The following is a 20,990-nucleotide window of genomic DNA, read 5'->3' as shown; positions in this document are numbered from 1 at the left end:
AATTTCCAAGGCTGGGTTGCTTCCACCAAAGGAATAGCAGAGAGAGAGATGAGAGGCCCAGGAGCCAACCCTGGGGCACACCCACAGTGTATGTTTGGGAAAAAGAGGAGACATTGGCAAAGGACCAGCCAGTAGACCAAAAGCAGAAAACAGACAGAGCGATGGGCTGGAGTTTAAGTGAAGCAGGAACACGGGGGAGGAGGGATGGAAGAGCTGGGTCAAATGCTGCCGAGGGTCTACGCATGATGAGGACTGAAAATTGACCGCTATATTTAGCAACGTGTGGTCACTGATGGCCTTGACAGAGCAGTTTCCATAGAGCGAGGGATCAGGGGAAGAGCCAGAGTGGGTGTAAAAGGGGATGTCTCAAGAGAAGATGCAGACAGTGAGTTTAAACAACTCCTTAAATATTTGCTGCAAAGACACAGGGTGGCAATTGGTGGGGGTGAATTAGGGTCAAGGAGTGCTGTTTGTTTCTTTTAAGAAGATGGAAGTTTATATACTGCTGGGAGCCAACTAGCAGGAGAACAAAAAAGATGAGGTAGTGAAAGAGAGGATGGTTTTGGGAGTGACAACCCAGAGAAGATGGGAGGGATGGGGCCCTGGGGACTTTTTGAGGAATTGGCTTTCGATGTTACCTGTAATAAGAGGTGGGGCACCGAGAGTGAGGTCACAGACAACACTAGGTGAGCGGATGTGCTGGGAGTTGCTTGTGAAACTTCTCTTCTGTTGGCTTGTTTGCTTGTTCAAAGTAGAAAAGTAACCTTACCAGCTGAGGGATGAGGAGGAAGAAAGAGTTACTGGAGCCATGAGAAGAAGATAAGAAAGAGCCTTCCAGGGAGAATGGGACAGTGAAAAGAGCAGGGGGAGATGGGGGAGTGCGCTCCCAGAAAGTTACATTTTCTCTTTGACATCCCCAAATGTGTGATGTGTGATTACCCTTCCAGCTGTCTACGAAATAAAAATTAATTATGGTTCAGAGGAAATGCTATTTCATTCTAAGAGGCTACCTGTTTCTCAGGAATGGCCATCTTAAACTGCAAATATTACAAAAAATGTTGAAAAGGTGAACCTGTGTACCTAAAATCCCCTATTTTCTATTAATCTGGTTACTATTTAATTCCCCTATCAATAACTCATAACCAATACTGCCATGATGGAGGTACACTGATGCTTAAAAGGAAATGAGATCTGTATCCTTTTCCTAAATTCCATGGCTTCCTTAATATACAGTTCCCCTTGGAATTTAGGAATGTCTGGGATAAGAAGTGAGAAACAGTTTGAGAAAATCCCGGCTCAGAATTACACAGCACAACCGCATCTCAGAAGTATATACAGCCGTAAAGAATTTTAGAAGCAAAACTCCGTAACTACTCTTAAAGACTTTTGCAAACCTGGGCCTGCCCAGATGTTTCCAAACTTGAAAGGGACTCCAATCACTTGCCTGGTACCGGCCCAGAGGCTGGCCAGCCTTTTCTGTAAAAGCGAGAGAGTAAATATTTTCAGTTTTGCAGATCATTTTGTTGTAACCATGCAGGTCTGCAATAAGAAAGCTAAGAGCACTGGGAGACAGGAAACAAATGGGCATGCCCACACCCTCCCTTCAACTCAGGGCAGCTTCTCTGTGGTGGGCAGTTTTGCCACAATAACTTGTTTCTTTGTTTCCATTGGTTTCTTTTTTTCCACCTTACTGCTCAAGCTCAGAAATTCAGGTGGTCCTGGTCCTTCAGCATCCATGCAGAGAGAAGGCTGAGTGGGGTTGGGAACCCCACCTGATGGAGAAGAGAGATTACTGGGAGGGACACTACGGTGGCCACCATGACACGAGACAATCACACCTTCTGGGGTGAAAGGGAATGAATACAAGGGAGGGACAGAGCAGTGGGACCCCTAGGTCGCCTGCCAGGCTTTCTCTCCCTCCACAGCCACCCTGGGTGCCTGGGGGGTGTTGGGAGTCAGCTACGGTGATTAGGCTGAAGGGACTCAATATAAAGGACCATCCAGCTCCTCACTAGGTTCCAAACGCAGCCCCTCAAAGTCCACCCTCTGAGTTTCTGGAACTCAGCTGGAAGAATAAATGAGCAGGCCAGATCCAGAGCCCAAGTCAAACACGACGGTGGTCACGTGGGGTTGTAACCCCATGCTCAGTGGTAGGGGACGCCTTGCAAATCTGCAGAAATCCCTGTTCCACCTCATTCCTGGGGGAAACCCCAGATATTCTTCTGCTCTGTCTGTTCTTCTCTTGATGCTATTGTCCTGGATGGATGCAGAGTCTTTGAACCTGGCCCTCCAAACGTACATAAGCAGCCTGTTCGATAAAACAAATTATGCACTTTTTCACATTTGCCAGTTTTTTGATTCCAGAAATTTTGCGGGACTCATTCTCACAGTCTCCTGTGCCCCCACCACTTGGTGGCCCTCTGCTCATGGAAACACCATTTCCCACAACTGCACCCTGCCTCCCAGCTGGTCAGAGGGGAAAGTCCCACAAAGACACAGGTGTTTGTGAGGATCCTGTCCCCCAGCAGAAAGCCTACTCCTGGATCCACGGACAGGGATCTGGCCTCCTGAGCCGCTCAGCTCTAATTCAAAGCCTAAACTGGGGGCCCCGAACATTGCTGACTGGCTTTCTGAGTCACCTGGACTGGAGGGGCCTGATTTTTCTTTCCAGGAATGGATGTAGTGCAGCCTCCATTTTCAGGGCTGATATTGACGATGGATCTTGTTCCCCCCACTGCACCGCAGGAAGGAGAGGCCCTTCCATCCCACAGCTTGGAAACCCAGCCCAGGTAAGTTCTGAAGCAGTGTATTGCTGCCAGGTCCAGTATCCCTGCAGAGTGGCCTCTGTCCCTGAATGAGCCCCTTACCTGGGCCTTTTCTGCCCCGACACAACCACACCCCAGTCTGTGCCAGAGATCTGGGGCTCTGTGTGTCCAGGGCACACAGTTGGGACCTGAGCCAGGTGTCCCCTGGGCCTCAAGGGGGAGAGGTCTGCCTCTGCATCAGGGGAAGGTGATCCCTCATGGCTGGCAGGACGCTCTCAATATGGACCTCCAGGCGCCCAGGGAGCAGTTTCCCTGCAGGTGTTAGAAGCCATCATCAGGAGGGCAGGCCCCTCTTTGTGCAGACCATCCCGCAGTGCTGGGCCCAAGTGCTGACCACAGAAACCTACATGTCCCCAGGTTACCCCAGGCAACCTCACAAATTCGTCACTTGGTGACCTGGGTACCACGGGATCATTGGCCATCCCATGAGGGTGGTCCTTGCAGGCATGGACTCCAGGTGCTCCCGTTAAGAAATCCCCCTGGGTTTCTGTGGTCACAGAGCCCACACCAGAAGATTCTAGTCCTGCAGTGACCACCACAGCAGTCACCTCCCCTGTGCATGTCCAGGAACAAATGACAGCAATTTATTGCCAGGAATCGTGATGAACAAGGGGGTGGGATTCCATACTAGTTTTAGGATCCTGGTAACTCACTCTGCACCCCAAAAAGCATCCATGAGAAATGTGTTTATTGGGATATCTGTGCCCCTAGAAGAGCTGTTCCTCAGGGCTCCTGGGACCCTCCAGCCCCTCTCAAGGTTCTCAGAGCTTGGGTCTAAATTTCTATCTCCCTCCTTTGGTGTACAGCCACCTGTGTCTCGTGATCACAGGTCACTTTATTGCATGACTTGGCATGTTCTTAGTTCTCGTCCTCCACCCCTGCACTAGACTCCCACGATGTTCCCACTGACCCTTGGCTCCCTGGGTGGGTCAGGGGGCCCTAAGTCTGCACCCTTCACTCTCCTCCTCTACCCCCAACTCTGAGGCCACCCCTAGGTGGACTGGAAGGTGTTTGTAAATGAGTCTTACACAAGGACATGACTGGACAAAGCAGGGCTCCACCCCCGGAAAGCACACCTGCTCCCTTCTCTGATGAGGACCCCACAGCCCCACATTGCCTTCAGGGGTCTACTCAGCACACAGTCCCCCAGTTCTGGGCAAGGCGTCTCCCTGGAATCCTTGCTTCCAGGCAGAGTCTCTCTGTCCTTCTGAGTTTAGAGTTGTTCCCATGTTCCTGAACACCAAGGTGCCCAGCACAGACCCTTCACTGACCTGGAGAGACAAGGAAGATATGTGGCCACAGGTATCACAGGACACACCTGCTGGGACCCCAGGCCAAAGGGCCATCCTTCTGCCTTCTCATGTGTGGATCCCGTGGTACCTTTTTGCAGGGGGCCCAAATGGGTAGTGGGGCCCAAAGCAGTTCATGGGGCTCTCTGGGCAGGGAAGACTTGGGCCAGGCAGCCTTGCCTGGTTTCCCTCCTGGGGCACTCTGAAAACTCCTGCTCCTCTGGCTGTGGCTGGAGGCCCCCCAAACTTCAGGGCGGGGCCCTTTCTCTCAGCCTCCACTGCCTCCAAAGCCACGCTGGAGCTGGCATGGGGAAAGAGCTTTCTTGCCCTCTTGTGGCCAAGCTGCCAGAGGTGGATGCTGCGGGGAACTGGAAAGAGTTAGCAGTTGCTCAGATGTGAGTGGTTAGGCAATTTGACACCCTGTCAACTAGCCTTAAACATTGGAAAGAGGGCTTTCCCGGGAAAGCTGGAAGTTACTTTCAGTAATTTGTTTAAAGATTTCTTTTTTTTTTTCCCTTAAAGACTCATAAAACCTCTCCCAGGTCATTCCTGGTATGGACCATTATCCAGGGATCAATCGGGAAATGCAGGAGGAGAGGGGTGGGGGTAGGGGAGAGGGTAGGGGAGATCAGAGCCCACAGAGAGGAGATGCCCCTCCCAGGAGCCACAAACTGGGCAGTGGCTGCTGGCATCCAGCTCTCCTGTTCTCAGGCCCATTTCATCTGTGGGGTGTTTCCAAAAGAAACAATGGTGGAAGGGCCATGGAGGACCCCTAGACCTCCCAGAATAGACAGGGGGAGCAGAGTCACCATGCTGGCCCAGAGCTTGGAGACAGACCTGCAGTGGAGACCACAGGTCTTCTGAGAAGCCAGTTTCGAAATAAAGGCAGTATGCGCTGGAATACCCATTTCGAGCAATTGCTTCATCATAGACATGTAATTTACATAGTTCTTCTCACCACGAAACTGTGTTCCCAACACGCTACATGAATGACGGCTTCAACACACATTCATTTCTGAGATGTGAACAAGTGTAGAGCCGCTCTTTCGTCCAGCATAATGGGCATGGTTACACCTAGGAAAGCTTACCAAGATTTCTCAGCAACAGCCAATTTCGAAATAAAGGCAGTGTGCGCAGGAAAAGCCGGTTGGAGTGAGGGCTTCCCCATACACATGTAAGTTATATAGTTCCCCTCACCATGAAACGCTGTTCCCAACATGCTACATGCATGAAGGTTTTGACACACATTCAGTTCTAAGAAGTTAGCATGTGGAGAGCCGCTCTTTCATTCAGCATAAAAGGCCTGGTTACACCCAGGAAGATTTACTCAGATGTCTCAGCTGGTTCCTTCACCCAGATTCAAAATAAAGGCCGTTTTTGCTGGGAAAGCCTGTTGGAGCGTGTTCAGAGCTGTTTCGGGCTCTGTCCCAGCTGGAGGGTGCAAACCCCAACCTCCAGAATGAGGGACCAGGACCCCACCGGCCAGGTGGTGTTGCCTTTGCTGGGGAACAGTGATCTTTGGGTTAGATATTTTGCAGCTCTCTCTAAAACCTGTTTTGACTTAAGTTTGCATCCTAGTCACCAGTTTCAGGGCAACAGAAAAAGCATATCCTACATCCCTTTGCACTGAAATCTTCCCAAAAGAGCAAATATTTGCCCATGAAAATACCAGCTGCTCTTCTAAGGCCCCCTAAATACCCAGCAGTGTGGCCGGTGCACTCTTGATCAGGGACAGGATGAGAGGGACCAGCGGTCTTCCAGCAGGCTTGGCCTGGTGTGGCAGCTGCGCTGTGGGTCCGTGGTGGGAGGGCCATGCAGGGAATCCTGTTTGAGGGGCCTCTGTGCACGTCTGCATTATGCTCTGAGGTTTCATACAAAGCTCCAGGCATCCTAACTGGTCAGATACAGCCCCCACCCTCGGGCTGGAACCACCAGGACCTCAGTACCTGTAACAGGGACGGTGCCCGGTGTGGGGAGAGGTCATGGGACACTCCGGGGGCAGGGGTATTGGTGCTGGGGAAGGCAGGGTTTGCAGTGAATGGTGGAGGGAGCAGGGTCCCTTGCTTGGGGGTGAGAGTTCTTGGGGAGACCACAGAGCATGGCACACACAATCCCCACCCCATACCCCAAATTCCTAGCCCCGCCAACACAGGGGCTTCTCTGAACACTCTCACCGTGGCTAGCCTGTAAGACCGCAGCTAACCCGGCATCTGGCACCCCTGCCCTATCTCCCCTCTTAGGACAGATCCCGTCTCCTTGGAAACTGCCCAGCAGCGTGAATTCAAGGCCGGCAGCGGGCCTGGAGGATCTGCACTTCAGGTGCCCTACCTGGCCAGCCGTTTGTGCCTTGGCTCAGTCCTCTATCTTGCCCAACGGCAGCCTGGGTCCACGTCCGGTGCAAGGGGAGGCCGCGGAGCCCAGGCTGAGCCACACACACGGACTGGTGAGGGTGCCCCCGCCCCGCTGCCCCACCGCCCCGCAGCCCCGCCCACTGGTGGCAGCACCGCCCCAGCATCCGGCCGGCGCCAGCTGCAGGTGAGGACGTCTGCTCGGCACCGCCCGCCCCGGCCCCGCCCAGCTGCCCCATAAGCCTCCCCCCAGCCCCCGTCCTGGCCGAGCCCTGGCTCCCATTGGCTCCGCAATTTCTGCCCTCTCACGTCTAGCCTCGGGAGGACACAGACGCAAGCGCTAGAGGAGGGCCCCGCGGCGTTGCCATGGCTACATGCGCCGGGCTCTGCGCGGGCCGGTGTGAGCTTCTGGGGCGGGCAGCGGGCTCCGGAAGTGTGCAGCTACCCGGGACCATAGCGGTGCTTGCTGCTGGGGCTGGCGGCTTGCTCGCCTGGGCGACTAGTTCTTGCCTGGTCAGTCGGCGGCCGACATCCTGTCTGGGGCGGCGTCCCACAGACGGTAAACGTACGGCCGCGCCGTTGGCGGGGCCAGTGGACATGGACCGGGGTGGGATCCGGGTTGGTGTGGCTGCCGGGGAGGCGCTGTGGTGCCAGGGAGCGGGTTGGGGCGGGGAGGACAGGGCTGGGGCACAGCCTCGGGCTTTCCTCCCCCTCGGGCACTGGGGCTGGGACCGCGAGTCCGGGTAGCCCTGCTTGGCCGCGGCCTCCCAGAACCCCCGGGAAGGGCAGGCGGAGGACCTGACTTTTATGAAGCGGGGCCTTATCCGGGTTTTGAAGAGCCCCAGAATCAGATGTTTGAATGGGGTGGTTTATCAGCCTTGTTTATCTGCAGGGAAATTTCAGTTCCATCCAGATGTTGGCTCCTTCGGTAAAACTCAGGAATAAGACAAGGGTCATTGCCGATTAGCAGTTATCTAGGGCTTGACTCAAAATAGACTGTGCGGGGTGTAGGGATGGTAGATGGGCCTTCCCTCTCAAAGTTGGCAGTCTTCTGGGATTAGAGGCCCCAGTTGAGGATTACATCTTCATCTGCGGTAATGGAGGTTGTGGGAACATTAACACAGAGAAGGGAGGAGTGTGGCTGCGATAACTCATTAAAGAAGCCAGGACCCTTGCCTGGCTCTTGTGTAGGAGAGTCTCGCCTAGGGTAGGGCAGCAGTTATCAAAGTGTGTCTGAGGCCCCTGAGATGCAAGACTATTTTCATAGAAACGCCGGTATGTCACCTGCCTTTTGCACACTCTTGCACTCCCGAGTTTCCTGTGGGGATTTCCAGGGAAAACCTGGTCTGTGATATCACAAAACAGGGAATTTAGAGGCAGATAGAATTCAGAACTCACCAGTCCAAAAGAGTTTTGCAGAAATTAAAATCACTGCTCTTCTTCTCATTAATGATTTTTGTTTAGAAAAATATACTTATTTTTTGCTTAAGAGTATTAATGGTAACATGTAGTAGGTTGTTATTATTTTTAAGTGAAATCATAAGCATTTTTTAAAGTTCTTATTTGAGTTCTAACACAGGAACTATTGATAGATTTAACCCACATAAACAGCAGCCTTTTGGAGTCCTCAGTAATTAAGAGTGTACAGGGGTCTGTAGGCCAAGAAGCTTGAGAGCCCCTGGAGAACGTGTGCTCAGGTACTAGTCAGGTACTTAGCGTTGTTAGACAGATGCCAAGATGTCTTCTGCATGTGCTCCCGGACTCGAAGTAATTGGCCACATGGAGACGGGTGGGCAGTGCCTCCACTATACAAACCAGAAGCTGCTGAATGTGTCTGGATTGTAGGCCATGGGCTGTGCAGGGATTCCCGTTGTATCTGTTCTATCTAAGCCGGGATTCCTGTGCAGAGGCTTGGCCCTGAAGACCCGCTCTCCTTTGCTCCCTGCCAGGTACCTTCTGTGTGACGTCAACCCTCCAGAGGGCTTCAGCCTCCATAGGAGCGTCTGTATCCACATCGCCTTCCTCCTGAAGACCCTGCTGAAAATGGAGGAATCGGTGCTGGTGATACCCCCTTGGGGCCGCCTCTACCATTGGCAGAGCCTGGACATCCACCAGGTCCGGATTCCCTGGTCTGACTTTTTTGATCTCTCAAGTCTCAACAGAAACATCCCTGACACTGAGTACCAACCGTTCATTGCAGGGGAGATGGTGATCGTTTAACTGGGGCCAGACGGTTGTTGTTCTGGTTCTGATGTGAACATCAGGCCATCTTGCTTCGGGCTTGTCGGTCTGCTAAGGGGTCCTGCTCATGTTTCCCGCACTGCAGGTGAATTTGGTCTTTCCATAGTTTTTCTCAGGAAATAGATCTGAAGTGTATGAGATATGTGTTCCCTCCGCTCTGAAAATCCTGGCCTCCTGGTGAGATGGAGCGGTGACAAGAAGGCTACTGCCACACAGGCCTTGTCTAAGGAGGACTCGCTCCCTGGGCAGTAAGGGCCATTCTTACCTGAAGGAAAACACGATGTGTGTGTAGCATGGGCCACGTGCTGGAGAAGGTATGTAACCTCTCATTCAGTATAATTTGGTCCTGCTCAAGCTTCCCATTTTACTTTCCGTAAGAGGTAAGAGTTGAAGATTTTCTTTGAATAAAGGTATTTAGAACTTATCTTTTTCTTTAATTGAAATGTGGTTGATTTACAATGTTTTGTTAGTTTCAGATATGCAGCTGTTTTGTTAGTTTCAGGTATACAGCATAGTGATTCAGTTGTACATATACATAGTCTATTCTTTTTCAGGTTCTTTTCCATTAAAGGTTGCAAGATACTGAATATTTTCCCCTGTGTTCTGCAGTGAATCTTTGTTGTTTGTCTATTTTACATATAGTAGTTTGTAATTGTTAATCCCAAACTCCTGTTAGTTTTCTAAGTCTGTGAGTGTGTTTTTGTATTGTAAATAAGTTCATTTGTTTCATTTTTAAAAATTCCACATACAAGTGATATCATATGATACTTGTCTTTCTCTGAGTTATTTCACTTTAGTGTGATAATCTCCAGGTCCATCCATGTTGATGTAAATGGCATTATTTCCTTCTTTGTTATGACTGAGTAATATTCTTCTATATCTAAATTCTACATCTTTATCCAATCATCTGTCTGTGGGTGTTTAGTTTGTTTCTATGTCTTGGCCATTGTAAGCAATGCTGCTGTGAACATTGGGGTGCAGGTATATTTTGGAATTAAGGCTCCCTCTGGATATATGCCCAGGAATGGGATTGCTGGATCAAATGATAAGTCTTTTTTTAGTCTTTTGAGGACTCACCATACTCTTTTCCACAGTGGCTGCACCAAACTACATTCCCACCAACAATGTAGGAGGGTTCCCTTTTCTCCACAGCCTCTCCAGCATTTGTGGTTTGTGGATGTTTGAATGGTGGCCATTCTGACTAGTGTGAGATGATAACTTATTGTAGTTTTGATTTGCATTTCTCTGATAATTAGCAATATTGAACCTTTTTTTCATATTCCTATTGGCCATTTGTATATCTTCATTGGAGAATTGCTTGTTTAGTTGTTCTGCCCATTTTTGGATTGGGTTGTTTATTTTTTTTTCTTATTAAGTTGTATGAACTATTTATATAGTCTAGAATTTTTGCAAAAATTTTCTCCCATTCCATAGGTTGTCTTTTTGTTTTGCTTATGGTTTCTGTTGCTGTGAAAAAGCTGATAAGTGTAATTAGGTCCCATTTGTTTATTTTGTATTTTATTTCTGTTGCTTGGGTGTATTGCCCTAGGAAAACATTGGTGAGATATATATCAAATAATATTTTGCCTATGTTTTCTTCTGAGAGATTTATAGCGTCTTGTCTAATGTTTAAGTCTTTAAGCAATTTTGAGCTTGTTTCTTTTTTTTTTTTTTTGCCACTCTATTGTATGCTTTCGATTTGTGGTTATCTATTTTTTCAAGTATATCAACTCATTACTATATCTATTTCCTTTAGACTGATAATCACGTAGGCTCCAACACATCCTAAGAATAATGAGAAAAAAAAAAGAAAGAAAGAGAAAAAAATCTATCTTTTCATGCTACCGTCTCCCATTACCACCTTTTTGTATTTTGATGTACTTTTTCTTTTTTCCATCTTCATGTTTATTGTCTTGTAACTCGTTATTGCATTTCCAACTATGGTTTCCCGTTTGTATAGCATCCTGCTTTCTTTCTGTTTAGAATAGAAACTTTTAATGTCTCGGTTTGGTTCAATAATGCTGAATTATCTCCCCACTCCCCTCCCCCCCTGCGTCTCTGAATCCTCAGTGCAGGGAAGCCAAACCATCCTTGCCTTCATCGGTTCTGGGAAAGCAATCTTCATAGTGGGAAAGAAAACATTGAAAAATAATATTCTGTGTGTTGCTTTCTACCCTTGCCCAGAGAGTGAGAATCACCTCTGAAGGCGGAGGAAGAAAGTTGGAGGTGCGGGGCACAAAGTCTTTTGTCCTTTTGCTACTGAAAAAATGATTGCTTTTGTAATTAGTGATGATGCCCTTTAAATTGGTGAGATCGAGATTCTACAGCTTCAGCGCCTGTGAATAACCAGCCGGGAGAAAGCTCTCAAGGGCCCCTGCAGTGGGAAAGGCAGCCCCTCTGAGCACCTGTTGTTCTGTATTCTTCCTGACTCCACATGGGTTTGCTACGCACCGCACCGTGCAGGACGATGCAGTTACCCGAGGTGGAGGACAGGGAGACCCCTGCTGGGTGGAGAGCCACAGGAGCCCACATTTGAAGGACAAAGTGAAGAGTAGTGGGGCGGGCATAGGAGGAGAGGATGGTTGAGACCCAGGATGGTGTCCTGGAGTCCAGCAGGCGAGGCTGGCGGGGCAGATGGGGCCCTGGGTCATGGGCAGTCCTTGAGGGATCTGAAGCAAAGATATGAACCAAGAGACTGGATTCGTGTGGGCGTACAGCGCACCCTGGATGCCGCGGGGCAGTGCAGCAAGCCCAGGAGGAGCGGGCAGTTCCCCAGAGTTGGGTTGACAGGTCACAACCAATTCACTGGGGACCGAGAGGTACCGAGATTTTGTTAACTTTTTGTCCCTCTTCCTGGAAAAAAGCTGCTTCCTGTTGAATAGCCTGTGTCGTTAGTGAGAATTAAAGACATGAAGCAACATTTCCTCAAAAGTCATCCATTGTGTAGTTGTTAATACGGGTCAAATGCAGACTTGAATAGACTAAATCAAATATTCATCATCGGATTTTAAAATCCTTTAAAATAAAAATTCTTGCTGTCTTTGTTCTTCATCTCAGGGTTCACTTGGTGATAATAATAGTAAACAAAGCAACAGCAAACCCTTACAGAACTCTGTCCTGCTGTTCCAGGAACTCTGTGTTCACGACAACCCAATGAGGTGGCACTTTACAGGAAGGACAGTCATTAATCACACAGCTAGTAAATGGCAGACCTGGGACTTGAACCCAAGCTCTCTGGCCCCAGAGACCCCTCTCAGGCCTTTCACTGCAGCTCATCACTTGGCATGCCCGACACAGGCCAGCATTAAGGAGCAGAGTGACCTTGGCCAAGGCTGCTTCACCGCTTGGTCTCTGATTCCTCATCTGTAGAATGGGGGTGTGGGCAGTGAACTCTGTGAGCTCAGTGGTCACTTCCTCCAGCTCTGCTATTCTACTGCTTTAAGTTAATTTATTAAGTATCTGAGCCTCTGAATGGGCCACACTGGAGCTTTGCTAGGACCTGGGTTACGGAGAAAAGTAAGATCAGCCTGCTTCTCCAAGGAGCCTGTCTCCCTCCACGGGAAACAGCTGCAAGGCCCAGGTTCCCTCGCTGGCGGACGGGGGCTGGGCAGGAAAGTCTGATAGAAAATGGAGGCAGAGCCCCTCCGAAAACAGTGGTGGCCACACAGCTCTCAAGAACGGGAGCGTCTGTCCAGGCTGCTGAGAGGGGTGTCCTCGTGAGGCCAGCAGCCCCCCCAAATTAAGCCCTCAGGACAAAGATCCAGCCAGCCCTGCAGTGTCACCATAGAGCCAGTCCATCCTCATCACTGTGCCCCTGTGCTACTTTGTCCTGGGGCCTCTCTTTCCCCTACACCCAGAAGACTCTTCTCCCTCTCTTTTCTGAGTGTCCCCTCACTTCACCCGTGGTCCCTGCTTCCTGGCCCACCATCTCTGGAGTTGACACTTTGCCCCCTCACACCCCCCGTTTGATAAGGAGCCTGGGTTTGCCTCCTTGTGCTCACTTTCCCCTTTCAGATGATTGCTCCTACTCTCCTGGGAGCACCTGGAAAACCCAGATCCTTTCCTAGCAGTGCCTGCCACCCTGGCCTCCCTGCTCATCTGCCTCAGTCAGGAGCACCTGGACCACCAGCTCTGTATTGCCTCGCCTCCTACCATCAAGACGTCAAAGTTCATTCTCCCTCACCCAGTATGTTCATTTTAGGGTGTTCTTCACCGTCAGCCTGAGCCAGCCACCCCCCATTCACCCTACCCACGGGCTCATACCCGGGTGTGTCTCCACCCCAGGTCTAGCCTCTCTCTTTTATGTGCCCACCTCTAGCCATCCAGCTGCTTCTCCACCAGCCTCGTTGGCCCTCCTTCACCCTCACTAAGGCATCATGCACTGACTCCTCTGCTTTCCTGCCTGTCCACATTCCTCTTACTTCCACTACCCCACCTTCCAGCTCTGCATCCACAGTCAGCACTCTCTTTATGACAAACAAAACCCCCTTGAGCCTTGACCTTTTCAGTTCCTCACCAGGCCGACTTCCATCTCGGTTCACCCAGCTCTATTTGTTCTGAGCCTGCAGGCAGCAGGCTCTCCCAGCACAGGTTTCTAAGACTACAAATCAATGCCCACCGTGTTGCCACTGCCAGGCAATCCTCCAGGATTTCTCTAGTGAGCACATTTCCCCACTTATCACTCAGTGGTGTCAACATTCTCTGCTCTCTGCACACCTCTAAGCTTCCCTCTGTCTCTTCCCTGACTCTCAGCAGATGTTCTTCCCTCCTGCTTCAGAGAGAATGACATGTCACTGGAAAGGATCTCGCTCACCTGCAGCAAATCTTCTCACCTCATCTTTTATCTGTCCCTCTCCCACCTGGACTCTAGCTGTAGTTCTTAATTCAGTGAGTTTAGTTGACATATATATACACAGTTAAATGCATAGCACACTATCGCCTACCTTCTAGGGCTTATGTTTCAATTTAACATAGAGTGTGTGATTCATCCACTTCGCTGCACGTACCTGCAGTTCATTTGTTTTAACTGATCTTAAGTGTTGTGTGTGTGAAAGTAACACACGGCAAGGGTAAGCCAGGATTCAGGATGCTGGTTACTTCCTGTGAGAAGAGGCCAAGTGCAGGTTAGGACACAGTATGTCACTGTCAATAGTCCTGTTCTGATGCTGGGTGATAGGTTCACAACTGTTTCTTATAATATTAATTTTAATACATAAATACTTCTCAAAGGCACCTAAGGTGAGATTGTGTCATGAACCAAGGCATACAATGTGTAATATTACATCATTATTGTTATGTAATCTTGTTATAAAATATATTAATCATAATCCTACATTGTTATGTATTATATATTATATAGATGCATGAATTATATATTATGTATATAAATACCTACATACGTATTATATACTATCTGATAATAAATAAACAGAACATATTATGGTAGTATATCTACTATTATGTATTATTTAATAAATAATAACATACTTTATCCTGTTATATGACATGGCACCTAATCTTTAATCAAATAAAAATATGCCACTATATGTAATGGTAATTAATAAAATTAAATGAAAAAGCCCGCAGCTTTTAACGCCAACACCGCTTCAGCTGTCACTATCTTTTTTCTTCCCTTTCATGGCCGAGGTCCTCACAGTGCTATCTGTTCCCCCTTTCATCTCCTTGTCCTGAGCCTTCCTCTTCCTCCCATCCCATGCTGCCTTCTGCCCCGTGGCCCCTCTAGTCACCAGCGGCCTCTGGGGCAATGATTTTCGGAGATGGTCTCAGGCCCCTGCTCACCTGCCTGTCCGCTGCCTCTGCCACCGCTGGTGGGGGCGGGGTTGGGGTCAGAATGCACCTCTTGTCCTGGAAGAGAACACAGCACAGACTGTGACCAGCAGCAGGTGTGGCCGGGAACTTCAGGACTGGGGGGAGAGCCAGACTGTCTGCATCCAGACCGGGGGCTCTTGGAGTGTGAAGAAGCCCAGTCCTCACTGCCCCTGAAGTGAGGAAAACACCCTCAGGTGAGTTAAAGTGCTTAAGACCTAGGTCTGTTGGCTGGAAAAGACAAACGGGTCCCTAAGGGGAGGGTAGTTGATGTTCCAGTCCCCACCAAGGCCCTAAGGGCTGGCGGGGAACCAGGCTGGATGCTCCACTGGACCCGGTGCCCCCACGGGGCTGGGGCCTTCGGGAACAAGCAGAAAGTCCTCAGTCTCTGGGGGGAACGGGGCAGTGTGGGAGCATCCCTGCAGCGAGTCAAGTGACGTCAGGGCTTGTGGGATCCGTTTTTATGGCCACACCGAGCCTCAGCAGAAGCCATGGCAAGAGTGGATTCCTGTCTCTCCAGGTGCCATCTTGTCTGAGTTCCAGGATTCAGACCCGATCCCCTGGGGTGCTAGGACATTTATACACAGAGGCGGCTCGAGGAGGCCTCAAGAGGGTGGTAATGGCCTTCCTGCCAACACGATTACACAAAGATCAATCAATCGATGGGAAGTAAATAAGAACCATGGTCACATCTGGACCCCAAGCTTAGACGTGGTATATGGGTGACATTTATCGACAATCCAGCGAGGTTCTTGTCAGAACTAGAGGCCAGGGCATCAAGATGGGAGTGGCACTAAGGAGCATTGTGGTGCAGAGGCTAGCCTGGGGGTCTGCAGGCTCCTCCCAGGAGGAGCCTCAGAGTTTTGGAGGTGGCTAATTTGCCTGATTCGTGTCACCAGCAAGTGATGCCACGTGCTGAAAATCAGCTATAATCCTGAGCCGGGACAGCCCTGGGTGATGTGATAAAAGCTCCTACAAGAGGGAGCACCAGGCGGATAGTGAACCAACCAACAGGCTGATGCGTTTCTGGCCTGTGTTTATCGTGCTTTCATAGCCAAGAATGAGGAGAGAGTTGAATGGCTCACCATGAAGATTTTAACAACTTAAGAGGTTTCCGTGTCTCACTGCATTTCAGTGTCACCCGGAGGAATTCAGGAGGTGTTTAGACCCAGTGGAGACTAACGGCATCTTGGTTCCTCAACCTGGCAAACCTACCAGCCCTCTATGGCCAGACCTTGTCAAGTGCCTTCCCTTGTAACAAAACCTTTCCACCCACGATTGTGGTATGCTTTTATTTTTTTTAATTAATGGGAATGAAGATACCTTACAGCCTCCTCAGACCTTTCCTTGGGGCTTCTGCCCTTAGACCACGGCAAGGGGGCCCTTTGACCAGGGTCCTGCACTACAGAGGGTCCCTCTGGCCCTGACACTTCCTCTGGCCATGCCCTCCATGGGGTGGAGTCAGCAGGGCCAAGGGGACATGGTCATTGGCTCCGCCCTGTGCTCTAGAAACCCAGGACCACAAATGTCCTGTCTCAGCAGCCCCTGACCCTTTTCTAGTGCCTGCATCAGCTCTCCCCGGAGTTCAGATTCCTAGGACTCACAGAGAGGCCAAAGCATAGCTGTTTGCATGGAGGGTATGAGCAGAGCCCGGACATGAGGTCTGTGTGTCCCCCTGTGCACATCCAAGGCCCCTTGTGGCAAGGGATGGACCCAGCATTGGGAAGAAAACGGTCAGGCTAGTGATCAGAGACTGGGAATCAGCTCTCCCCACACGCTCACTTTCTTTGCCGGACTCCCCTGTGTCTGGGAATTCTAAATTTGAACCTGGCCTTCCCCCTTATAATGAATGTATATTTGTAAAGGCAGGAGATTAGACCCTACTGCACTTAACATGTTTACATGTATAGGATGTGAGCTCCCAGGTATGCTCTGGCCCTGCACTTCCAAAGGTCCAGAGCAGTTATGTTGGCTCTACTGAGACTGTAAGTGGTAAAGACCATCTCCAGAGAGGAGGGGTTCCTGCTTCACGCTCCAAAGTCAGGATCTTCTGAGTGGATAAAACAATGGACACTGTGACCCTCAATTGTAAGTTGATTTAGAATAACGCCAAAGTGTGTAAGACGTGTGTGTACGCATGCACGCACCTGGGGACGTGTGTGGTACATGACTGTGTGTGTGTGTGTGTGCATGCGCATGCCTGGGGATGTATATGGTTCTGTATGTTATGTATGTGTGTGCGCCTGAGAACGTGTGTGGTTGTGTGTATGTTATGAGTGTGTGTGTGTTACATGACTCCATGTGTGTGTGCCCGTGGGGATGTATGTGGAGCAGAGCCAGTGTGTCTGCACGTGTGTTTGTGTGTACGTGCATGTATTAGTTTTAATAGTAGAAGCTGTCCTTTAGAATTATGAAGTAGTAAAAATTGTATGATGTCCTTGGCTGTATAATTCAAAATTAAAATAATCTTCAATCACCAGAAATTTAGTCCCCCTCAGATTCTGATTTTTTTTCCATATTGATTATGTCTTCATTTCACTGATGAGGAAACTGTAGCTTAGAGATGTTAACTGACTCAACCAAGGACATGGAGCTAGCGAGCCCAGGACCAGGACGCAGTCCAAGCCACGCTGTTCCAGAGGCCTGGAGCCCTGCTCACGATCATGCGTGGCCTCTTGGCGGGGGAACAGATTCTGATGGGCTGTGGCCAGCGTGCAGGCTGCCCAAGCCGGGGATTCGGGAAGCTGGGCGGAGAGTACCAGACAGCAGACAAGAGTGAAGGGCTGCTCAGAAGTCAGATAGGTTCCTAGGTCTTGGATGAGGAAGGATGCTCACTGATAATCCTTGATCCCTTTGCTGGTGGCTAAAAGGGACCAAGGCCTATGAGAGCACTTCTGGGAGCTGCCTGCCAAAACCTGGAAAAGGACTGCTCAGGACTGGCTCTGCAGTAGGAGCAGAGGAAGGAAATGCCGCCTTTTGGTGGACATTATTGGTGATGGCAGTAAGAGGCCTAGCAGCCTTGGCATAGAGGTGGCAGGACAAGGTCCTAGTGGATGATCGTTTTCAAGTGTCTTAAAAATCATTGCTTCATATATTTCATCCATTTTGTGGTTTATTGTAGGGTGGTAATTATGGTCAGTGTTACTCCATATTACCTGGATTAATTAATTTTTTTATTGTTAATTTTCTCTTCAGTGATTTGGAAGCTATATTACTTCTTAATGAAAATTCTCTCTAAATTTTTAAAAATCATCTCTAAGTTCGTAACTTTATATGCAATTGGACCAGTATTCCTATAAGAGTCTCAAAAATGAAATAATCTATTAGATCCTGTTCCTCAATAATGAAAAATTTAGCATATTTTACCTCTCTGCTCTTCCAAACTGTGTGTGTGTGTGTGTGTGCGTGTGTGTGTTTGTGTGCTCCAGTTACTTTTTAGACAGTTGCTTAAAGTTTGTTACATTAACAAAGAAAATATAGGTATAAACATCTTGGATTTCATTGCTCACTAACACTATTTAATTCCATGTGTTTCCCACTTTTGAGTTATTTACTTATCGGGATTTCCCAATCAACTGGACACAAGATTGACTAATTTTTTTCAAGCGGTTGACTTGGAAAACTTTCATATCTATATGCAGATTTATGTTCTCCTCATCAACAACTCTCAGTGTGTTGTTCATAGCCCAAACCTTATTTTAAATTAAGGCATTGTCTTTCATCACCAAAAAAAAAAAAAAAAAAAAAAAAAAAATTCTTAATTTAAGGTTCTGTCTTTTTATGGCTGGCTAGTATTGTATGCTGAATGGATATTAATAGAGATTTCCTTAACCTTCCTCCTTCTTTTTGCCATAACTCGAATTCATTGAGAAGCATGTTTTTACCATTTATCACATGGGCTTCCACTTTGACTTCCGCCTTAAACCATCACCCCACTCTTTTTATCCATGCTTATTCCTGAAAAAGTGAGCTCTCTATCGGTTTAAAGGTGGTTCCAGTTAAAGATGTGTGACTCCCTGTCCAAAGGTCCAAAGGAAGAGAAAAGGAAAGATTCCTGTTTCTGGTGGTTACATTTTGTCAGCTTAGAGATCTAGTTATCCGTGTGGCTGCGGTGGAATCTGCAATATCTTGGCACAGAGTTTCCTTTTTCTGGCTTACTAGGGGAGCCGCATTAGCTGGGGTCAAGGCGCTGTGGCCGTTGTCAGGATCCCGGGGCTGAGGCAGCCCCTCTCCCTCCTTGTTATTTTGATCTTGCAAACTGGGTCCCAGCTATGTGAACCCTGCACCTGGCGGCCAGGATCGCCCCCCATGCACCGTGTCCCCAGTTCCTCGGCGTCCCTCACTGCTATCAGCTAGTTCCAGTAAGAGTACGAGATGGCTTCCGCTGCGGTCCTTCCTCCTTTCTCTCCAGGCAGGCCCTCCTTTCCCACTAGTTGTCCCTAAGCCTTCTCTCCTGCGCTACATACGCTGACGGAATTCCTCAGGGTTTCCAGCAGGTAGATGGCGCTCTTCTATGTTTGGACCCCTTCAGTGCTTGCAGTGGAAATTTAGGAGGTGGGAAGGAGGAGCTTGGGGGTTCTCCGGATCTAGGGGCTCCCTATCCAGCAGATTCAACTAACTGTGGATTGAAAATACTCGGGAAAAAACACAAAGTTTCAAAAAGCAACACTTGAATTTGCCATACACTGGCAAATACTTACATAGCATTCATGTTTTATTAGATACCAGAAGTAACCTAGAGATAATTTAAAGTACACAGTAGGACACAGCAAAAGAGAAAGTGACAACAAATATACGTGTATATTCATGTATAACTGAAAACTTCTGCTGTATGCTGGAATTTGATACAATGTTGTAAAATGACTATATCTCAATAAAAAAAGTTTGTATATATATTGAAAAAGTAGATGGGAGGATGTACATGAGTCCCATGCAAGTCCTATGTCATTTTATACAAGAGGTGTCAACATCCATGGATGTTGACGTCTGGGGGGAGTCCTGGAACAAGTGCCCCATGGTTACCAAGGAATGACTGGAGGCCCAGGCTCCTTATCCCAGCCTGTCAGGTCCCCATGTGGTCTGAATCCTACCTGTACCACACTTCCCTTGTCACTCTCCTCCAGCCCTGGCAGACTGCCCTCTGATTTTTGAACAGGCCACACTCACTGTGTTTCATATCTGGCCCCTAGAAATACCCGTTACTTTCTGAGAATGGCTCTGCTTTCACAAAATGGGCTGCATTGTTACTAGAGAAGACAGTGTGGATGTTCCTTTAAAAACTGAAAATGGACTTAACTCATGATCCAGCCTTCCCACTCCTGGACATATGTCAGAATAAAACTCTAATTCAAAAAGTCACATGCACCTCAATGCTCACAGCAGCACTATTTATTATAGCCAGGACATGGCAACAACACAAATGTCCATCAGCAGCTGACTGGATAAAGCAGTAGTAGTATACTTATACAATGGAATACTACTCAGCCATGAAAAAAACAAAACAATGTCATTTGCAGTAACATAGATGGACGTAGAGATAGTCATTCTAAGTGAAGTAAGCCAGAAAAAGAGAAAAATGCCATATGATTTCACTTATATGTGGAATCTAAAAAAAGACACAATTGAATTTAACTACAAAAGAGAAACAGACCCACAGACATAGAGAAACAAACTTACGGTTCCCAGGGAGAGAAGGGGATGGGAAGGGATAAATATGGGGATTCAAAAAGTGCCCGTCTTGGGGAGTGATGGAAATGTTAGCTATCTGGATCGTGGTGATGGTTTTCTGGGTGTAGACATTTATCAAATTCATCAAATAGAACATGTGAAATATGTGTATTTTACTGTACAGGAATCATACGACAATAAACGTGCCTGTAAAAAAACAAGAAAAGATTGGCGGCATTTTGTCCTACTTTTTTATGTGTCTTTAGTGAGTGGGACTTCAAGTTTCTGGTCTGCCATATTTTCTGAACCAGAAGTGCCCTGCTTCCCTTTCCTTTGTTAAACTGTCAGTGGGTGGCATTTATTCCCGTGGCTTCAACTGCTCTCTGTCCACTGATTAACTGTCAAATCTTTTCCAGCATGGGCATCTCAGTTCAGTCCCAGAAATATACGTATAATTGACAACTAGACATTCCCATTTTATTAGCCCATAAAAATCTCAAGCTCTGTATGTTTGGATTTACACTCGCTCAGACCTAGGTTTACTTTTTCAAACAACGGCATCACTATCCCTTCTGTTTTCCATGCCAAACATCTGGGAGTTTTCCTTTACTTTTCCACTCCCTCACCCCCGTCAGTACTAAAATTCTATTCCTTAATGTCCCCCAACTAAGTCCCTGCTCCTCGCTCCCCACTGCATTAATTCCCATCCCTTGCTAGTCTGCCCAGTGCTGTTCTTTAGAGTGAACAATCCACTTTGCTCACTTTTAATGACAAATTTGTGTCACTCTCCTCCT

General features: G+C 48.4%; 1 pseudogene; it reads right to left on the bottom strand.

Moving 5' to 3' along the window:
* LOC141577679 (trafficking protein particle complex subunit 9-like) overlaps positions 1-6,574 on the bottom strand; it is a 141,119-nt pseudogene extending 134,545 nt beyond the window's left edge.
* Positions 6,575-20,990: the final 14,416 nt, after the last annotated feature.

Source organism: Camelus bactrianus, chromosome 5 (genome assembly GCF_048773025.1).
Source record: "Camelus bactrianus isolate YW-2024 breed Bactrian camel chromosome 5, ASM4877302v1, whole genome shotgun sequence".
NCBI classification, from domain to species: Eukaryota; Metazoa; Chordata; class Mammalia; order Artiodactyla; family Camelidae; genus Camelus; species Camelus bactrianus.
This window is presented reverse-complemented; position numbering and strand designations above follow the sequence as displayed.